An 8,235-nucleotide genomic window follows, 5' to 3' on the forward strand; every position below is an offset into this window, starting at 1 on the left:
TGTTTCTAAAGAAGTGGTCAATCATCTCCGTTCATCGATTTTCGCATCATATCGAGTCTGTATACCTGATATCCTGCCGCTGATCGTCCTAAAAAATATCGGCGTCGTCTGTACGCCGTTGTACAATGGCGGATTTTGCCGATGCTCTTTAAGCTGCTGTTAAGTCTTTCACAAGGTTCGCCATATTCGTGCACCATCTCAGCGCTGGTACCTCTAAGTCTTCTTTCCGACAAAATTAAATATAATTACTGCGCCTCTCCGCAGGGGAACTTTCACCAGGTCGCAAAAAATGACAGCCAGCGGTAGGTACGTAGAAGTCAGAAAAGGAGGGATGGTACGTAGGCTGAATTCCAGAACCGACGCGGTGAGTAAGAAGTAAGGTACGGAACGAGGGTCACCATCGTCGTATCCACGTGTAGCAAACCCCGACGTACCTCGACTGCGGGGACTGATGGCAAACCGATTCGTATGAAGTCGTATGCAACAAAGATAGCCAATGATGGTCCTTGATCCGTGGGTAATCTGGAAGATAGTACAGTACCACCTACTGGGAAAATGGAAGGGTCGCTGTCGGATGTATTAAGCATAACACAGGAGGGCGCTCCGCAACACACTGCATGGCGCAGCCAGGTTGGAACCGGGTGTACACCGCAGAGTACTCAGGTTGATGGACATCATGTAAACCGGCTGTTACGTAGCCGGAGCTTCATTCGATCCTCCTCCTCAGCGGCTAGTTCATTGACAAGATGACGCGCCCACAACGTTGTTCGCATTTGCCACCATCCACCCTGCTCGTGAGTCGTATAAAAGCCACTCCTGCTAGGGTATCAATTTAGACACCACAACTACCACAGCATCATGTCTTCTTCCCAAGCCGCTCCCAAAGCCGCTACCGCCGACCACCACTCCATCGTTGGTGGTGATAAGCACGTCGCCCAAGTCCCCGTGGAAAGAGCACCCCATGGAAGACAAAGGGAGGCGCTCAAGCTCAGGTTGGACCTCAACCTGGAGATCGAAATCCAGATCCAGGCCAAGGTCAATGGAGACATTACGCTCTCTCTTCTGTGAGTGAGCTTTGGCTATCCTGGTATTCTCAAGCTGATTGTGACTGCAGCGAGTAAACGTTTAGTTCGAGGATAGGGGCAGAGCTTGGACTGAGTCGTTGGGTTGCTGGGTTGGTCTTTTGCTTATTCCTCAAAGGCTTCTCCGTGCTAAGCTTCGGTCTCTTATAGAACCGTTCAAAAAATTCTATTAGATATACTAATCATTGGCAAAAAAAATCAGTTTTACTACCTTTCCCTTACACCCCCCTGGCAGTAAGGACTTGATCTTCCGTTAATCATGTTTCCCCTTATCTGGTACCAGTTAACAAGTAGTTACCTACAAAAAATCAGTATCGTGTCTGGTCCGGATTGAAGTATTGTCACCACTACCTAGGTGAGCTTGACACCCATAATTGCCGCCAATCAGAGGAAACAAACACCAACGGAAGGATGAGAGTTTCGAGGGAGACGTCAGGCATCGTGGACGAAATTTATCCGTTGAACAAATTTCCTTCTTCCTCTCATCGTATACGCTGCATTTTTGCTCGACCGGAAGAAAACCCAGCTTAGCGTTTACCGGTACAGAACGTTCCTCAATAGCCAGCTGCCACAAGCAGTATGCATGATATGCAATACTCGACATCGCCGCCGACCTTCTAGAGAACGCGTGCTTGAGCGCAAACCGCCCGTCTTTGCCTGCAAGGACTCATTAATTCCCTAATCAATTGGAAGGAAGGTGAACATACCAGAGAAGATGGATAGAATTTCCAGTGGCACCCGGGGTTCTTCTCGCTCATTAGCATCTGAGTGGTGATATGAGACCACATTTGGGCGGTTTTCTCCAGACTATGGACTTTGCTAATATCACGTCCGTATTATCCATCCCGCGGTCAATGTCTATCCGGAAGAGATCACCCAATTGCACACCTGCCATGCATACACTATACAACGAGCTTCATACAAAGCGTAGCGAGACTGATAACCCTCGTCGTTGTCGATTCGCCCTGCATTTATGATTTAGCCGCGAGGGAAGAAAGAGGGTCAAAATGATATGCATGATCCAGAATATCGTCAATCAGTTCACCCAGGTTCGAACTGAGGATCTTCTGTGTGTAAGACAAATACGATAACCAGCTTCGCCATCAACCCATATTGGTTCGAGCCTGTCGGCGTCGACTCCTTGGATGGAAACTAATACCCGAGCCTGAACCTGCAGATGGATTATCTTGCATCGCGGTCATGGTGGTCCTGCTATCACGGCCCTGAGGCATGAGCATCGAATCGCAAGACCCCTTCTAGGTGCCAGTGTACACAGTGATCTGCACTCTTCGTTAGATGCCGTTGTCGCGATCCATAATACTGTGGAGATTCAGCGAGGTGAGATAAAAGGGAAGGGATGTCGATTAGGAGTCAGAAGACGGCAGAACGAAGTGTAGAATAAATGTCTCGAGTAAAGGAAACTATCTTCGTATCTGAGTGCGCGTGAGTACGGACAGTCCTAGTCGACGATGTTACTAATGCACTTACCACTGACATCTCAGCAAACACAAAGCGTCCCCGAGTTCAGACCGTTATCCACGTACAAGGTCGGAGGACTCGTGTCAAGCTGGTCACTTCTCCAAGAATCTTCTCGCCTGAGAACTGGGCATATCATCCATGCAGAGGTTCGAAGCACAGTTGGAACCCATCACTGTATGTGATCTATGGTGTAAAGTGATGCAGCCATGATTCATGTCCGACCATCTGGCGAACTTGGCCTGATGCAACAAGGCAGAACTTGATCCCCAGAAACGAGTCCTCAACACCAACGAAAGAATGAGAGTTTCGAGGAGGATGTCGAACATCGCGAACGAAAATTCATTCTTGTCAAATGAACAAGTCTATTTCTTCCCCTCATCGTAAACGCTCCCGCCCTTGCCCCATCTTTCACCTCCTCCCCAATCCTCACGAACACCCCATATATGATTTTCACTGATCCGGGGTGCAAGCACCTTAAGCTCGCTCGAACGATACGTTCTTCCATTGCCAGCTACCACGCTCCCCCCTTCCCATGTCTGTACCCCCGGCTCCCACTGGCAACGTGTATGATACGCAGGACTGGTCATCTCCACCAACCTAGAGAACGCACGCTTGAACGCAAATTGCTCGTCTTTGCCTGCAAGAACTCGTCATTTCCTCAGTCAGCTGGAAGGAAAGAACGTGAACATACCAGAGAAGATAGATAAGGTTTCCAGTGGCACCCGGGGTTCTTCCCGATCACTAACATTTGAATGGTGGTATGAGACCACATTCGGGCGGTATTTCTCAAGGTTAACAGACTCTGCCAACATCACATCCGAATTGTCCGTCCCGCGGTCAATGTCTATCTGGAAGAGATCGTCCAGTTGTACGTCTGACATACACACTACCCTGCAGCGAGCTTCATACAGGGCGTCGACGAAACTGATAAACCTCCTAGCCTGGTTCGTTCCGGAAGGAAGACGGATGATGGGTATGTCAGTGATGAAGATGGTGTGGAACGTAAAGGAGAGTGTGAGATAGTCCGCCGGGCCAAGAGACTGTATATATTTAAGTATTCGGTCGGAAGAAAGAAGTTGGATGACTATACCTCTTCACAAAGTTGTTGAAATGAGAACATGCATGCGTCTCCCTGGGCTGATATACGCGGAACATGAAGCTGACGGCCAAAGATGGTAAGGTCGCGAGATGACGAAGAGTCGACCTGCGCATCCACCAACCGCTCAAACTCATCCTTTTCTGCATTGGCAAACCACATCTTTCGCCCCGCTTCTGCTCCCATAATTCTCCAATCTTTGCTCTCGTCTTCCCCGACACTGACAACCTCGCACCGAGCCCTTAACGCGCCACCAAAAGTACCGAGCCTCTCTCGCTGAACTCCATTGATGTATAGATCCTCTGGAACTCTGTTCGACGTCCCGACAACGACACCACCCATGCACCAGTACCATATCAGGACATCCGAGAGGAGAAGTGCGCTTGAGACGTCTTGGAGCTGAACCTCGTCGATAAGGAGGACATACAATGAACGTAGTAGCCTGGAGGCGATGACGTGTGGGATAGGTGCTAAGTACTGGGGTGAGGAGGAGGGTCGTCGCAGGCGATGTAAGAATGAATCGACACTCTCGGCGTCGACCTTGAGCATCTGGCGTACTTGATCGCGGACGGACCTGCTCCAAGTTGAAGTCGTCGCTTCGACGCCGCTATTAGAAACTTCAACATCGCGCATTCGTTTCGCTGTTTCTTCCCATACACCGCGGCATAGATCAAGTACGAACTCATTATAATGCTTGCGAGACTTGTATGGCGTCGGCAATGATGTGAACCAGGTATCGGCGAGGAACGTCTTTCCTGAACCTGGCGGACCAGTGAGAAAGAGACCTTGGGGTGATGTCAGATGCTCCATCTCTAAGGCCAGATCCTTCGACTTGACGAGAGCTTTAATGTTTCCGATGGAATGTCTAAAAGGGACGTCGTCCAAAGGCAGAGAAGAACTCTGGGCTGGTGTATAATTGCGGAGGTCTCTGCTGAGCCTTCTGAGCTACTAGTGGGAAAATGAGGATACACAAAAAGACTAGCAAAGTAGCGTACCTTCATGATTGCTCTGACCTGTCCTTCATCCCATTCTACGCTGCCGGAGTCGACCAAGGCCTTGTATCTGTCTAGCAAGTCTGTATGCACAAGCTGGGTTGAAGGATAACGGGCCCTCGGAAATGTCGCTCTCATCAGGGCAGCAGATTCAGTATGAGCGATATTGGACTGGAAAGCCGGTCAACGATAAATCTCTAAGTTTTCGAAGTTCAAATGTAATGATGGTGGTGGGAGAAGAAGGGAATATCAGCCGCACGGTCCGACATTCGTCATTGATCGATCCGCGCACAGCCACCAAGGAACTTCGAGTCCGCTTTACTTTGCTTTACACTGGGCGTCACAAGCTTTACAGTCACTTGCGATCGATTGATTCTGAACAGACGTCACCACAATATTTCCATATACTCTGAACAAATATAGTCTCTTCTTGAGATAAGGTATATGTAACATGAATCATGAATTCTCGATCTCTTCTCTCTTGTCCTGGGGCAACAGCTCAGTGCTTGGTGCTTCCATACTTACAATTCGTATTTCTTCTCAGCTTTGTACCATTAACAACTTCAGGTAAAAAAATTCTAACAGCCGTCAAAGGTCTTTTTGTGAAACGCACCGTGAGAGGAAATTTCCCGAAAATCAACGTTAATTCCCCACTCATGCTATGGTAATGTGGCGGTAGTTATTAAATGATACTTCGACCTCCTTCGGGAGCGTAAATATTAGAGTGGAACGCCATGTTCCTCGGCGATCATAATCATAATCATTCCGGGAATTATTAGGTTTAATTTGTACTTCTATCTCTGAAGCAATTTGCCTGATGTTAATTTATAGACGGGATCAAGAGAAATTTACCATCAGTGTGTGCATACTAATGCTCTCTATGAGGGACCGGACAAGATCTTGCTCTCTGAAAAATTCTGTTCGTGGCTTTTCATGAATTACTACTGAGCCTTGACTGGTATACCCGCTTAATTTAATCAGCACCAGCTGAAACAGCTCGCCTCCAGTACCTTTCATTGTATCACGTGTTTTCGGAAAGATATGTACGTCGAGTTGGGACCTTTCAGTATTTACAAGAATCCAAAACTTTACACGAGTATATGTCGAGCCTCGTTGGGCTGGTAGAACCTGGGCCTGCTCTGACTCATAATTTCAGATAACTACTCTATCTCCTGTTTTATCTGTCGTGAGTCAGTGGTCCTTGAGCTTAAATTTCGGTTTGTCCGACAATCTATAACCGTAAAAGGAAGGAAAGTTACCCGATATGGGTGGGCACCTACGGCACTGTACTAATTCACACCGGGGACGAAAGCCCATGAAATTCCAAGGAGTCGAATTAAGGCTCATGCCCTCTGAGTTGTTCTTCAGGGCTCAAATGAATTTGAGCGAGAATATCTTAATTCAAGTTTATAATTCCCCTGAGTGTTGGTCATCTGCAGGCTGTTCCATGCTCCAGTTTCACGGCAGAAGTTCTAGAGTAATATCATTGGAAAGTCACACCGCCATGGTAATGGATACGAAAGCCTGTCCCGGGCGCCAAGAAGCCAAGTCATTCCAGTAAACTCAAAGTCAGACTCCGAGCGTTCAAAGTCAACCCGAGCTTCGAATGGATCCAAGAGTCTGGGTCTGTTACTTACTCTACTACTACCTGTCTCCACGGCGCTTCCCGGTTCCTCCATAACACGATGGAACGGCGACCACAATGACGACATTCCGGGTGGGACATTCCAACCAATCGCGTTACAACTCACTAGCGACCGATCACAAAGCACAGAATAATGGCGAACAATGGTCTCACCGAATTCTGGACATCTTTTAGTTTGCCGTACCTGTCATCGGGCACAGCTACCCGCAGGTCTCAGGAAGACTCGGGTCTCCGCCCATAATACAGAAAAGGTGAAAAATGTACCTCCGTCTGCTTAGATTAAAGATCACTATTGGTACCTAATCGCAGGTCGTTTGCGAACAAAGCGCAGGTTTCACACCGCACAATAAGTCGGAGAATATTGCTATGACTCGTGATAGCTTACAAGAACCGGACGCGGCGCAGCAATGCTTTGATCAGACTTACCACCGAGAAAGGCGGCGTGGATCTAGAATAGAAGATAATTAGCGGGCGTCGGCAGCGAGGCTTCGCGGGTTGATATTACAATGCACCCTTGTCGCGCGGTACTTTGAAAAGAATTCTTTCTCGGCCCGCCCACTTACGACACCTTGTTTCCCGGACTTCTTCATCCGAGTACGCCCGCCGCCACTTCCCCAGGTTCAAGCCAATCCGATGCGTCGCTGCACGGTCTCGAATTACCCCTTACCCACTCCACTAGACAGATGTCAATCCAGGAGGTTACCGTATTTGATTTGTAACTCGTGTACAGCTCGTGTACGCAGCAAACTGAATTCTTCTCTCCGTTTATGAAATGGAGTTGTGTCCGACACACAACAAACAAGGCAAAATCCCGAGCTTCACTTGGAAATTTCTAACCTCCAGTTACTAGGAACGAAGGAGACGATTACCTGAGCAGTATTTCTGGGGTGCAATGAACTAGGCCGTTGTTTACGTTGTTCCCAATTGGCAATCTGTAAGCAGAGCTCGATAGTCATATAAAAAGGCGAGGAGTCCAACGCTCACTTCAGCATCCACAGCTACATCATGTCTTCTCAAGAAACCGCTACCAAATTCGCCGCTGCTGAAGGGTTCACCGCTGGTGACAGCCAGGTCGCGCCCGCCATCAACAGGGGATTGGGCCGTGGTGGTGTTGGCAAGCAAAAGGAGGCTCTGAAGCTCCGTTTGGACCTCAACCTCGAGGTCGAGATTGCCATTCAGGCTAAGGTCAATGGCGACATCACCCTTTCGCTCCTGTGAGTACTTTGTCTAATTCCTCTTGTTTCGCCCTCTGAAGCAGCTTGTAGTGAGTAAACGTTTCTTGAACTCAATCAAGAGAATTCGGCTAGTTGTTGGGGTATCAGGTTCGTATCACTTCGTTTCCAGTTTGCCTTCGTTTGTTAAGACAGCTCTTCTAGATACACGTTAATGGTTGAGAAAGATACGACATGACGCATACATGGATGGGGAATGCGCTATACCACTGTTATCCGTATATAGTTGCAATTCCCGATACCCTTTTTGATCATCTTTCAATTGCGTGACGCGAGAATGGTGCCGTGGACATGGTGCTCGGTGGGAGATATCTGCTCCATAGTAAGTGTTCCTAGGTGAAATGAGATCTGTCTGTTCGTAAAATTAGGAGACGCGGATACGCTTAGCTTCATACAATTGGTCTACTTGAAGCCTGTGACCAAATGCTTAAAATTGACGCGACAAATGCTTCTAACTAAAGAAAGCGGGTAGAACACTATCAAGTTTCTTGCCCGTGACCAGATCGTTGATTGCCGTGCATTCCGGGTCGTTCAAAGCCGTCGCACACTTCTAGCATCAAACCCGTCATGCTTAGATTGGTTGCATTTCAGAACACAGAAATGAACGCACAATGATTCGTAATAACCGAGGTACTAGTATCACAGTATCGGGAGTAAACGTGGCATAAGTTCGCAATTACGAGCCGGAAATCGCGGCAAAGAAGCATTA

The 8,235-nt window shown here is 48.2% G+C and overlaps 1 non-coding gene across 1 annotated transcript; it reads right to left on the bottom strand.

Moving 5' to 3' along the window:
- Positions 1-2,118: 2,118 nt before the first annotated feature.
- On the bottom strand, positions 2,119-2,192 carry EV420DRAFT_t307. Its single transcript has one exon. It is a non-coding gene; the product is annotated as a tRNA-Val (tRNA).
- Positions 2,193-8,235: the final 6,043 nt, after the last annotated feature.

This window comes from Desarmillaria tabescens (genome assembly GCF_030435595.1).
Source record: "Desarmillaria tabescens strain CCBAS 213 chromosome Unknown EV420scaffold_139, whole genome shotgun sequence".
NCBI lineage: Eukaryota > Fungi > Basidiomycota > Agaricomycetes > Agaricales > Physalacriaceae > Desarmillaria > Desarmillaria tabescens.